At 33.7% G+C, this 13,466-nt stretch overlaps 1 pseudogene; it reads right to left on the reverse strand.

Moving 5' to 3' along the window:
• Positions 1-8,972: 8,972 nt before the first annotated feature.
• Positions 8,973-11,553, reverse strand: LOC143620796 (pentatricopeptide repeat-containing protein At4g33990 pseudogene; annotated as a pseudogene).
• Between the last annotated feature and the right edge of the window lie 1,913 nt (positions 11,554-13,466).

Raw genomic sequence — 13,466 nt, forward strand, 5'->3', positions numbered from 1 at the left:
ATTTTCTTAATTATGTATTAAGTGTGTTGATTGAACCTAATCACTCTTAAAGTGGTTAGTTAGGATTAATCCATGTGATGTCATGGCTTATGTCATAAAGTATTGCCCTTAATCAATAGGTATGGGCCTTGTGTCTTTTTATGAGGATAGGTTGCATTTCCTTGCCTATAAAAGGAAGGCTTCCCCTCACTTGTAAGCCATCCCTTGAAAGAAATAAAAATATCTTTCTTATATCTTCTCTCTATTTCTCTCTTGAGTGTTCTTGAGTTCTCACACTTGAGTTCTTAAGTTCTTTCTTAAGTTCTTGGTATTTCACCCTTGCCTCTCTGATATCTTGGTATCAGAGCCAGGGACTATGTTCTCTCTTGAGTTGTGGACTATGTTTTGTGACAACTTGTGGAAGGTTATTGCAATTTGCAAAGATGTTTTTATTGTTAGGATTGCAATTTAGATAATGTCAAGATTTAGACTATGTGAAGTGGTTTTAACATAAAGGCAATGTTAAAGCTCCGTGTAGGACGTGGGCCTTTAACAAAACCACCCTTTCACAACTATGTAGTGGTGGGCCAATGACGCCCCCAAATTTCTCAACCACACAGCTTTATATGTATATCTATATTATATATAAATCAAATAACAATCATATCTTAAAATTAAAGAGGTACAAGATGTGTTTTTTTAGGTATAAGCCATAATACATATAATTTTGAGAATTTAGGGATAAAATGGTCTTTAATTCACTAATGTCCATCGTAAAATTTCATTTACAAAAAATAAATAGAATATTGGTCCCTCAACTTCACTCATTTTTTTGTAAATTTAAAGGATAGTTACACATATACCCCTATTTCAAAACCAATTACGTCATAAAAACAAGCATTTTATTTTCTTTAATTTGAGTATCGTATTGCTATACATTTTTAGATTAAAATATTAACATGTTACATGATTACCATACCAGTTATAACTGGCAATAGGTTGAGTTGGGCAAGCTTGGGGTCCTGTGTAAAACTGGATTATGGTCGGAATGAGTAGACAAAAAAGGGATTAATTTGGTTCGGGTCGGGTTGGTACGAGTTTGAGTTGAATGGAGTCAGGTTAGAACACGTTTCAGGTTAGAACGGTGCAGGGTTATAACGAGATTCGCGCCAAAACAGGTTAGTTTAAAAAATTGTATATTTGAAATTACTATATATTTTCAGCTTTGCTTATTGATTTTTACCACCAGTTATGCAGATGCGATTGTTCACATGTACCGGGTTCGATAAGCGTGTGCCCAGCACCATGTACCGCATTTAACTCAATCTTGGTAAGCGCTCAACCCAGCGCCCCACACCAGATCAACATGAATTACGCGCGCGGTGTTGGTTAAGCATTTTTAATGCCAGTGGCGTGCATTCCGGTGTCGATTATACGTGTACAATCTTCCGTTACACGCGTACTGGCTTTGTACGAGTTATGCATACAATTTTGGGTTACGTGCACACCGTCATTAGGTGATGCATGTACTGACACTTATTATGCGTTTAATGCCGGGTTACGCGTGCACCACGTCGCATCGCGCGGGTACCCATGTTTTCACAAAACATGATGTAACTCGTGTACAAAAAAACATCCAACAAATCATATGCACATGCAGCAACATGCTCACATTGATAACCCATTATACACCACACCAAACACTACAAAGCAATACGGGCGGATAATTTGTGCGAACCCGCAGCAACGCGCGAGCACTTATGCTAGTATATATAGGGAGAGCATCAAGAAAAAACTCATCTATAGAGAGAAAACTTAAAAACTCCTAAAGAATTATTTTTAATTAAAAATAAAAAAATATTTTTAAATTTCTGTTTTTGCCATTATTCTTGTATTTTCTTACCCTTTACTTGAAAAAAATAAAAATATATATATAAAAAAACCCGCTGTAATACACATACGTAATAATGTGCGATACCGCTGTATTGCACATGTGTATTACTATGTATTTTTAAGTTTAATAGTGTTTAATTGTATATATTCATTATTTATGTATTGTATATGTGTAGTAGTGTTGTATTATATGAAAAAAAAAAATAATAATAATAATAAAATAAAAGTCGATATAGTGCACATGTGCGTTAATGTTGTATTACACATACGTACTAGCGTGTATCGATGGGCGTACTAGTCTTATATTGCATATATACAATAGTGTATATCAAATATGTGCAATAATGTTGTATTCTATGCAATACAAACACTTTTGCATATATGCAATGCAAACTATTACACTTGTGCACTACACCGACGAGGTTACCGACAAGAGTTTTTTTTTTTTGGAACCAATAACAACATATAAGAATAATGGGAAATAAATCTTCAAAAATATTTTTTAAAAAAAGTTAAAAATAGTTTTTAGGAGTTTTTAAGTTCTTAGAGTTTTCACTGTATCCTACCCCTATATATATATATATATATATATATATATATATATATATATATATATACTAAGTATAAAATGAAAACCCACTTGAGTTGTAAAAACTCTAGGAACTCATTATCAACCACATCTTTTTAATTAATATTTAAATCTTGTGGTTCACAATTAAAGTGAATAAAAAATGTAAATATAAATATAACTTTTTCTCTCTTCTGAAAACATATATAAAAATTAGTAAAAAAAATGTTAAAAAATAGCAAAACATTTTTTTTGATGTTTCGATGTTTTATATTAAATGTTACAACATATATTACATGTAAACAAAAAGATGTTACATAGGGTTTTGCGGGTTTTCACAACTCAAATGGATTTTCATTTTAACCTTACCCTATATATATATAGGGGAGGATTCAAATGAGAACCACCCTTTAATTTAAAAACCATGAAAACCATAATTAACCAATCACATAATTTTGTTTTTTCTTTTATTTTTTAATGATAAAGGGCTTATAGGTAATTTGTTATCCTATATTTTTGAGATGTTTCAATCTCTTTACAAATTAAAACCCAACTATTTATCATCACTGTCACTCTTCGTTTAACTCTTAAGCCCTACCACTACGGTCGTCAATCATTTGTGATTCTTTTCCTCCATTCAATCGATCATTCCTTACGTATACACTCCTATTAACAATTGTTTATTTGTTTGTTTGAAAATATTTTCAAACATTGCGGCATAATGGATTTATTGTATACGATGCAAACAATAGTTTAAATCTTTTCTACTTCTAACAATTGCTAATTGTTTTAAATTTTAAATTTAGATGCAAACAATTGTTTATTTGTTTTCCACTAACAATTGTTTATAGATTGTTATCTATTGTATCTTATGCAAACTGGTATGCGGCTTAAAGATATCTATTGAAGAATCGATGAGAGAATAATACAACATAATTGAAATTACAGATTGCAGGAATAAGAGAGAATCAAACCGATGATTATGAAGAAAAATATGAAGACCGATCAAAGCTACATATATGTACAACCCCTTATTCTTGTGTATCTTCCATTCTAAATTTTCTTTTTTTTTCTTCTCATATTATATAAAACCAAACTATTTTGCTACAAACAATTATGTTATTCACGGATGATGTTCTAATTACATGTCACTACATATATACGATTATGTGTATGTAAATTGCGAGCTACGTACACATATACAAGTTGTATGAGATACATATATGTTAATGGCGAGCTACATATATCCATGGAAGAAACATATATGTACCCGTAAGATACATATATGTAATTTTGAAACTATAACGATGTCAATGAATAATTGTGTAAGATAATTGGTTTATTTAATCTTATTAACTATAGGTAATATGATTATATGATTTGGTTTAAGTTGTGTTATATATATATATATATATATATATATATATATATATATGTTTATCGTGACATACACATACTTAATGGAGTTGATATTTTAATGATTACATATATGTATATCACTTGTTTTTTCGAAACTCTTTGTTTCGTTTCTGAATGAATTAATCAAGTTCATCAACCTAATTAGAGTGCTTAATTATATAGAATAAACAGAATTCTATAATTTTTTTAAGCCATCAGGGAGTGAGAGGAGAGAGGTTTGAAGAGAGATAGATGAGTGAATTTATGAATTTTAACGAGGGGACCAAAGTTAACACTTTATTTTCCATATTTATCCTTATTCCATTAATATAATATCCTTTAATATTTGAACTATTTACTACATTGCCATTGTAATGCTAACCATTGATCTAATAGATCAATGGCTATGATTTATTTAGATAGTTTTTTAGAAAATTATGGCTTTCAATTGAACCCATATATATATATATATATATAACATGTTGAATGAAAGAAGAAGATGATGATTTTGAAGAAAAGAAAAATCTCGTCTCCTCAGAACAAATTTCTATGAAATGCATTTTTCAAGACGAAATTAAAAAGACACATTTTCCAAGAATTTGAAAATTTGTGCGGCTCAGGTAAGAAACATAATAAAACCGTCTGGGGAGACAGTCTTTTAAGAAGAAAAGTTAAGAAATAAAATGACCTGCTCCCTTAATTTTTTCAAAATTTTGGCCTTATCCATCAACACTATTCCCATATTTGGTCTGCTACCTCCATATTTTAAGAGTTTGGCATGCATCCTCATAATAAAGATCTTCTCTCAATATGTCTCATCAGTTCAAATTCTTTAGGAATAATCAAAAGTTTTGGGCTATTTTGGGGATTCTCTTTCTAGAATGAGCTATTTTAGGAATTCTCCCTTAATAAAATGTTATTTGCATTATTTTAAATAAAAAAGAAAAATAATAATAATGAGGTAATGATTGGAAGGGGCTTCATCCACTTCACCCTTTTTAGCCATAAAGCCCATAGGGTTGCATGACGCCACATGATGCATAACGCCCTCATAGGGGCTCCATCCACTTCACATAGTCTTATCATATTGATAAATCAAAGCTAACAAAAACCCATTCCTTTTAACACATTGTGTAAGACCATGTGTGATGGATGGAGCCTCTTGTGGGCGTTGTGCGACATGTGGCGCCACGTCAGCATAGAGGCTTTTTGGCTAAAAGGGGTGCAGTGGATGAAGCCTCTTTCAATCATTACTTCATCATTATTATTTTTTTCTTTTTTATTTAAAATAATACAAATAACATTTTACTAAATAAAATAAACAAATTTTACATTAAAATTGAAAAACAACTAGAAATTACTCTTCTTCGTCTTCTTTGTTGTCTTCGTCTTCTTCGTCGTCTTCGTATTCTTCGTCGTATTCGTCTCCGTCGAGCTCGTCTTCACTTTTCTGGTCTCCGTCGCCGTCCTCGCTTGATACGTTTTACCTTCGCCTCAAATTGGCCGAACCGACCAAGCATGTTGAACCAAATCACCCGTAAGCGCATTATGTATTTCACGTGAACGCATTCGATAAGCATTTTGCACCCTCTCCCCCATAGTTGCTTGAGGTTGTTGTTGGACAAACCCCGGTATATGATGTTGCCAATTGCTCTCTTGTCGTCTTCTAAAATTATGTTATGCAATATGATACATGTATACATAGTATCTCTTATTCTTCCAATGTCTATGCACGACACAAATTTTTCACGTAATGCCAACGTTGTCCAAGAACCCCAAAACACCTCTCGATGTCCTTTCATGAAAACTCTTGTACTTTCTTAAAATAGTTTCTCTTTTCATCCATCAGGTCTCTAAACGTTTTGATAATCTATAATATATATATATATATAAGTGAAACCCCTAAAATCCTACATGTCGCGATGTGGTCGCTCCCCCCTTTTATAGAAGCCACCAGATTACTTGATTTTTAAATGGAGGTCTCTCATTGATTTAACCCAAATTCATGGGTATGGGTCTTACCAAAACCAGATAGCTATTAAGTTGGTTATACATCTCATTAAATTAAAAATTAATCTTACCAATTATTTGATATGAAAATCATATAAAATAGGGATATGTTAAAATTTAATATCCAATTTAAAAAGAAAAATAATATATTTATAATTAATAAACAAATTTATAGTAAAAAACATGAGCGAGTCATGGGTCACCAAATTCAGATAGCTTTTAAACGGGTTATAACATATCATTTATTTATGAAACCCTTTTATCATCAAACTCTAAGTATATAATTAACTTTCTTACAATAAAGAAAATTAAAATTCAAAAAATAAATATTAAAAAACAAAAAATGTAAAACAACCATTCTCTCAAGCCATCAGATTGCTTTATTTGTAAATGAATGCTTCTCACGCGTTTGACCCGAATTCACGGGTAAATGTACCACCAAACTCAGATAGCTCATAAACGAGTTATAACATCTCATTATATTAAAAATTAATCTCATCAAATATTTGATATGAAAATCCTACAAAATAGGGATATACTAAAAGTTAATATCCTATTTTATTTAAAAAAAATATTATTTATAATTAAGAAACAATTTTATAATAAAGAAAATAAATGGGTAATGGGTATCACCAAACCCAGATAGCTTTTAAACCGGATTATAACATATCATTATTTGTGAAACCATTTTATCATCAAACCTCAAGTATATTAATTATTAACTTTATTACAATAAATAAAATTAAAATCCATATATATATATATATATAATATTAAAAACGAATAATTTAAAACAACCCCTGTAATACGGGAGATAAAATCTAGTATAGAATATTCCAGATATATCCCATCTCCCAAAATAATATCCGTATGGGTAAAAGTAAACGATGCGACTGGTGCAGTAACGGAGATGTAATCCTCTACTACGGACGACGCCTCTAAAACATTTATTTCGTTGTTGGACCCGGGGCTGCCAAAGTAGGCCACCCAAACCCAAAGGTCGTACGAATCAACCGCTTGAAGACTCACCGTCGATACTTTCCGCTCACCACGTGTATATTGACCTCGCCATGCAATTGGATAGTTACCCCAATTCCAATGCATGCAATCTATACTCCTGATCATTCCGGGTAAACCATGTTCCCTTTCATGCATCAAGTAAATTCGTTGTAGGTTGTGCCAAGTGGGTCGTCTAAGATAACGTTCACTGTATAGTTGTATTATGCCTAGATTAAAATTATTAAACAAACAAATTTAAAATAAACGCAATATAATGTTTTAAAAGTTTAATAAATATCATTGCAAAAATACTCCAATGTGTCTCGTGTCGTTTTTCCGTCACTTTTTAAGTACTCTTCGTTGATGTCGGTCATGGTTTCGTAGGAGAGCGCGCGTAACGCTGACGTACACTTTCGGATATTGGTGAATCCTAACAGTCCATGTGCGTCCCGTTTTTGCTTAAAGTAATCATACTCGCACTCCAAACAGGTGTGATTAGCGTTGTGTGTGAGGCATCCCCTCCCCCCCCCCCCCCCCCCACCTCCAAGCGCCCGTAGTATCCCGGGGGTGACTTTCCTAGCGCTTTCGAGGCTCATGACGCCCCACTACGTTGGGTCTAATAAACCGAGATGGAACAAGTTACTTCCAAAAAAGTTAATATGCTATCTTTTACTGATTTGTAGTAAAGAGGATTTTTGTAAAGAAATTGATTTCAGTAAAAGTATTGTATATGGATTCATTTTAGTTATCTTGATTAGTCAAATGGTCAATTTAGGTTTTACTCAAATAAGTCAACGCGTCAAAAACATACAACTAATATAAAACTTTTTAAACTTAAAATAGATAACACATCCTACAGGGCCGTATCTGAAGTGTGATAAAATTTTTTGGGTTGAAGGAGAAATAAAATATAGGCCTCAAGTAAAAGGTGATTGTTTTTTCTTTTTGTTTTTTTAATATTAAAATTTTAAAGTAGACTTACTTGGTTATGACTAGAGATTTTGGGTTTATTTGTTACGATTTAAGGTTTTTTTTAAGTGGACTTACTTGGTTATGAATTGAGTTGTTCAAAAAAAATTTGTGTTTCAAGTAAGACTAGAACCCACAACCTTTTACTTGAGAGTGATACGTATTTGCCACTACACCAAGCTACTAATTGTTTTTTATTGAGTTTAAAGATTAAAATTACTTATTCATTTACATAAAAAATATATATAAGTTAAACAAAAAATAAAATAAAATTTCAGACCTAACGGGGTGTCAGGCCGGAGGCGGTCGACCATCTTGAAATAAGCTCGCTTAATAAATGGCCCTTAGCCCAGGCTTCACTTGTCAAGCTCAAGCTAGTTCGCGAGCTTATAAACTTTTAATATATGTTCCATAATTATTAATTAATATAATATATAATATTATGAAAAATTAACCAAATAATATAAATTATGTTATATATAGAATTATAATTAAAAAAACTAAAACAATTATAAATATATAAAAATTAACAAATAGTAAACGAGCCGAACCCGAGCTTAAAAAAACCACTAACGACACAACACGCTACAACAAACAATCAACAATGGCTTTGTACGATAATTATTGGTGATTTTAATGTTATCAATAATATCAATCAAGTGTAAATGGATAAAGTGGATCAGAAAAGTCAGCAGCGTGTATAATATGCAACCCATTATAAGATCACACACCTCTCTTAGGTCATTTAAAATCCCAATTTGGTTATGTATATAATACAAAAATAACTGGAATAACAGAAAGAGAATGAAACACGTTCCATCTACCTAAAAATATTAAGTCAATACCTTCGCCATAGAGGTATCTCCTCATTCTAGCAGGTCCCTTCACACACACACACACACACACACACACACACAAAAAGTTCAGCTAGTTTGATCAAACCCTATATAATAGACGAAATTTCGATTAGATTCAGGCCGAATGTCTTGTAAAATTAAACAAATCTATAATCTTAATTGTAAAATAAACCGAGCCCACATAGAAATAGTTCACCAACCTCCTCTACGTGCAGATAAAACTTGCAATCATGTGTTAATGAAATATGATACGCACGAACACGAACACGGGACTGTATCAAGGGAGGGGTAGATGAAATTAAACATTACCAATAATCACCACAAGAACATACACCATCCTTAAAATTATGAAACCGATTAGAATCCCTCACAATAATTTCCCGCTCAGTGATCCTAGATATAAACTTGGTGGCATTATGACAGTCCCCGCAGACGCGCAGATTCTTAAAGATTCTAATAGGCGTTCGTGCAGGAGTGTTAATAATACCGTACGCGATAGCCAATCTCTCACTATGACTAGTAAGAATATGCTGTTTTTCATCCTCCTCAACATCCTGCAACACAAAACTGTAATCGGGAATATACCCGAGAATCTTCATCTTTGCTGTTAGATTTTCCAACTCTTCGTATATTAAATCACATTGAGGATGTGATTGGTTCCCGGTGTAGAAAACCTCCATTTTATTATTTAATTCAATCGAGCTCCAACCCGGAGTCTTCTTTAATCCCTTACTGTTAGCCAATGATCTCACTGTATTCACACCGTCCCATTTGCCTGCATTCGCGTATATATTCGATAATAACACATAATATCCGACGTTATCCGGATCGACTTCTAGTAATTTATCCGAAGCAACTTTACCCAAATCAGCATTTCCATAAATCCTACACGCGCCCAAAAGTGCACCCCAAACCGAAGCGTCCGGCTGTAACGGCATGCCCTTTATAATATTATATGCCTTTTCTAATTGTCCGGCCCGACCCAACAAATCTACCAAGCATCCGTAATGCTTTAAGCTTGGTTTGATCCCGTAGTCATGCTGCATGATATCAAAGCACCACTCACCCTGCTCGACTAAACCCGAGTGGCTACACGCGGATAATAACGAAATGAAAGTTATCGCGTCTGGCTGAACCCCTTCATCAAGCATATTTTTAAACAGCTTCAAAGACGTTTCTCCGTGTCCGTGTATACCGAGACACAATATCACAGCATTCCACGGGACCGAACTCGTTTTTGGGACTTCGTAAAATAAGTTCATCGTCTCATCCAGTTTCCCGCATTTCCCATAATGATCGATTAGACACGTTCCTATAAACACGTCCAAAAGTAGACCTGTTTTCAAAACCCACCCATGGGTTTTTGCCCCGTCTTTTAGGGCTCCAATATGAGCATAAGCCGGTATAACACTAGCCCAAGTTCCTTGATTCGGTGTGACGTGTTCGGTTTCTATCATTATACGGTACACTTCAATGGCTTCATTTGCTAGACCGTTTTGACCGTACCCCGTAATCATTGTGTTCCATGAAACCACATCTTTAAGAGCGATTTTATCAAACAATTTCCGTGCTGAATCAACATTTCCCAGTTTGGCATACATGTCAATCACCGCATTCCCGATGATCACATCTTTTTCAAGCCAACATCTCCTTAACACAAAACCGTGTACACATCTGCTACTTTCAGAATCCCGAGACTGAGCAATACCTGAAGCAACACTTACTAGTGTCAGCAAATCAGGCTTAAACCCATTCATTTGCATCTCACAAAAGAAATTAAGTGCACGATCCGGATCAGTATTCTGCTCATAAGCAGCAATTATTGAATTCCACGACACCAAATCTCTTGTTGCCAAGCTATCAAAAACCTTCTGTGCATCCTCTACTTCACCAAACTTTGCATAAAAGTTAATAATCGCATTGCCAACAAACAAATCAGACTCCAACCCGTGTTTCACAACATACAAATGTGTCAGTCTTCCTTGCACCATATTATCCATTTGTGCACAAACCGGGAGAATAGTGGATACCGTTACAGGATCCATTTTAACTCCTCCGTGTCTCATCTCATCCAAAACCTCCAACGCCTTTTCACCTTTCCCGTTTTGACAAAACCCCGAGATTATTGCGTTCCAACAACCCATGTCCCGAAATGGCATATTTGTAAATATTTGGTAAGCAGCATCAAATAAACCGAACCGACAGTACATATGCACCAAAGAAGCTGCCACAAACACATCCCATTCCAACCCTGTTTTCAAAATCAACGCGTGTATTCTACTCCCGTTGTTTAAATCCCGACACGCCTTTAAAACAGGCGGGAAAGTATAAAAATCGGGCTTTATGTCATGCTTCAACATTTTGTATAAACAAGTCACAGCATCGGTAGGAATACCATTGCGGACATATGCAGATATAATGGAGTTCCATGTGTAAACGTCTTTGTTCGGGATTTGATCAAATGTTTGTTGACATAACGAGATGTTACCGAGATTGGAATATAGATTGAGAAGTCGGGTGGAAATAAATAAACTTTGGACCTTACCCAACACGATAAGTAATGCGTGAACGCGCTTGGCAAGGTGAGCATTCGTGCTAGAGTGAAAAAGAAGGTCAACATCGATCGCCCGATCACTGCTCCCATTTTCTTTTGGTGAATATGATGTATGAAGACACCGATTAAAACAAGCAAGTTCTGAAATATAGTTACTTTTGTAGTTTGGAAGCAATCTGGAAGTAAAATCAAATACATATAAAAAATTAAGGTCTTTATAATGTGAATAATATAAATCAGAAGTTAGTAATAATAAATATAATAATTATAATGATGGATGAGAAGAACAAAGAGTCTTACCTACCTCCAATAACAAGCCTGAGCATTGGATATAGAATACGACTCGTTAACACACATATAGATTTCTAAGCCTTGAAACGATGCCCTGCAATTATTGTGTTAAAAACTCTTATGCTATATGTATTTTCAATATAGGCTTCGAGCTATTATGAAAAATGACACAAATTATCCTAAATAGCCGATAGCCAGAAACATTATTGCAACTTTCTTATTCTTGTTCAAACACTTACAAAAAGACACTAACTAGCATCAACAATCAATCAACAAGTACAAATACAAACATGAATAATATAAATGTCTTCAAATGTGCCTATATCAACATATGCAAGAGATGTTACCTCTCATGCTTTAACAACAATTAAACAAAGACAGTAGCCATGACCCTTTTATCTCTGCATGCAATAACCATGACAAAATTTAATAAATTTAGGGTTAACATTTTACATAAAATTAAGAATTGCAAAATATACTACAGCAGGGAGTAGTAATACACAAAACACAATCACACAGGTCATATGACAAAAAAACTATGAATGGATTTTCCATTGATAAGAAATTAGTAATCCAGTTTCCATTTATACCTGTTGACTCAAAGGGGAACTGATATTTGAATAGTTGTGGAAACGATGAAGAGTAAATGATAATCTTGTAATGCATCGGCGATTTATCTGCCATCCATATATGATTTTGCCCTACTACCCCTTTCGATGTTTAGCAATTAGCAGCAAGCAACCGCATTTTTTCAATATAAAAAATTTGTTAAAATAATAATAATATGGGGCCCTATTTAGAGGGTCGGCGCAACCTTTTTGGAGGCCTAAAGCAACAAAAAAATATTGGGGCCTTTTCCGTATTTCATTTTTTAACAAACTTGTAAGTTTACAGTACACAAACTTAACATAAAAGAGCCACAGGCACAGTAAAAACTATATGAATGTGTAAAATAGAATGCGAAGCATATAGTAGTTATAACTACTTGAGCAAACAAAATACATATAAAAATTCATAGGATAGATGGACAAACCTATTCTAACCAAAATTTGTAATGATAACTGCACCACTGCATCATCATCCAATCCAATAAGATAGTTCCCGAATCAAAATCATGTGGTAACTGCAAAATATAAAAGTGATCTTCATGTGTCTATATAAGAACTGGTTGTACTTTGGAGAATATACAACCTAAAAACCGCATACCTAAACATATGATAATTGAACAAGCATTGGGTCTGCAATAGCTTCGTCAGACTCACAAAATAACTTCTTAAAACGATATAATTTTTAGGTTATAGTGACTTATATGTGGGAGAGGCTGCCCAAATATCAAGCGAGAAGTATATTAACTGAATCACTACAGATTGTGGTGTTTTGTGTAAAATGTAGGCCTGTAAACGAACCGAACGAACACAAACAAGGGTAAGCTCATGCTCGTTCATTTAACTTTAAACGAACCGAACGAACACAAACAAGGGTAAGCTCATGCTCGTTATTTGGTGTTCATGTTAGTTTTTTTTAAAATGAACATGTTCACGTTCGTTTATTTAAATTCTAAACGAAGCTACGAACAGTTCACGAACATAAATGTACATAATTAAACAAAAACAAACATAATTGAACATACATACTTAAATAAACACAAACAAACATAGATGAACACAAAGAAACATATGCAAACATAAATGGACATATGAACAAACATAAACGAACATATACAAACGTTCACGAACATAAATGAATGAACGAGACCTGTGTTCAGGTTTGCTCGTTTAATTAAACGAACACAAACATTTTGTTCATGTTCGTTTATTAAAAAACCGAACACAAATGAACTTCCCGCCGAATAGTTCACGAACAGTTCACTGAATGTTTGGTTCGTTTACAGACCTAGTAAAACGATTAATAACAAACAGATTGATGCAAATAAAACGCTAAATGTAAA

This window comes from Bidens hawaiensis, unplaced genomic scaffold (assembly GCF_021521415.1).
Source record: "Bidens hawaiensis isolate Kalapana, Puna unplaced genomic scaffold, B.hawaiensis_p1.1 tig00002671_1, whole genome shotgun sequence".
Classification (NCBI taxonomy): Eukaryota; Viridiplantae; Streptophyta; class Magnoliopsida; order Asterales; family Asteraceae; genus Bidens; species Bidens hawaiensis.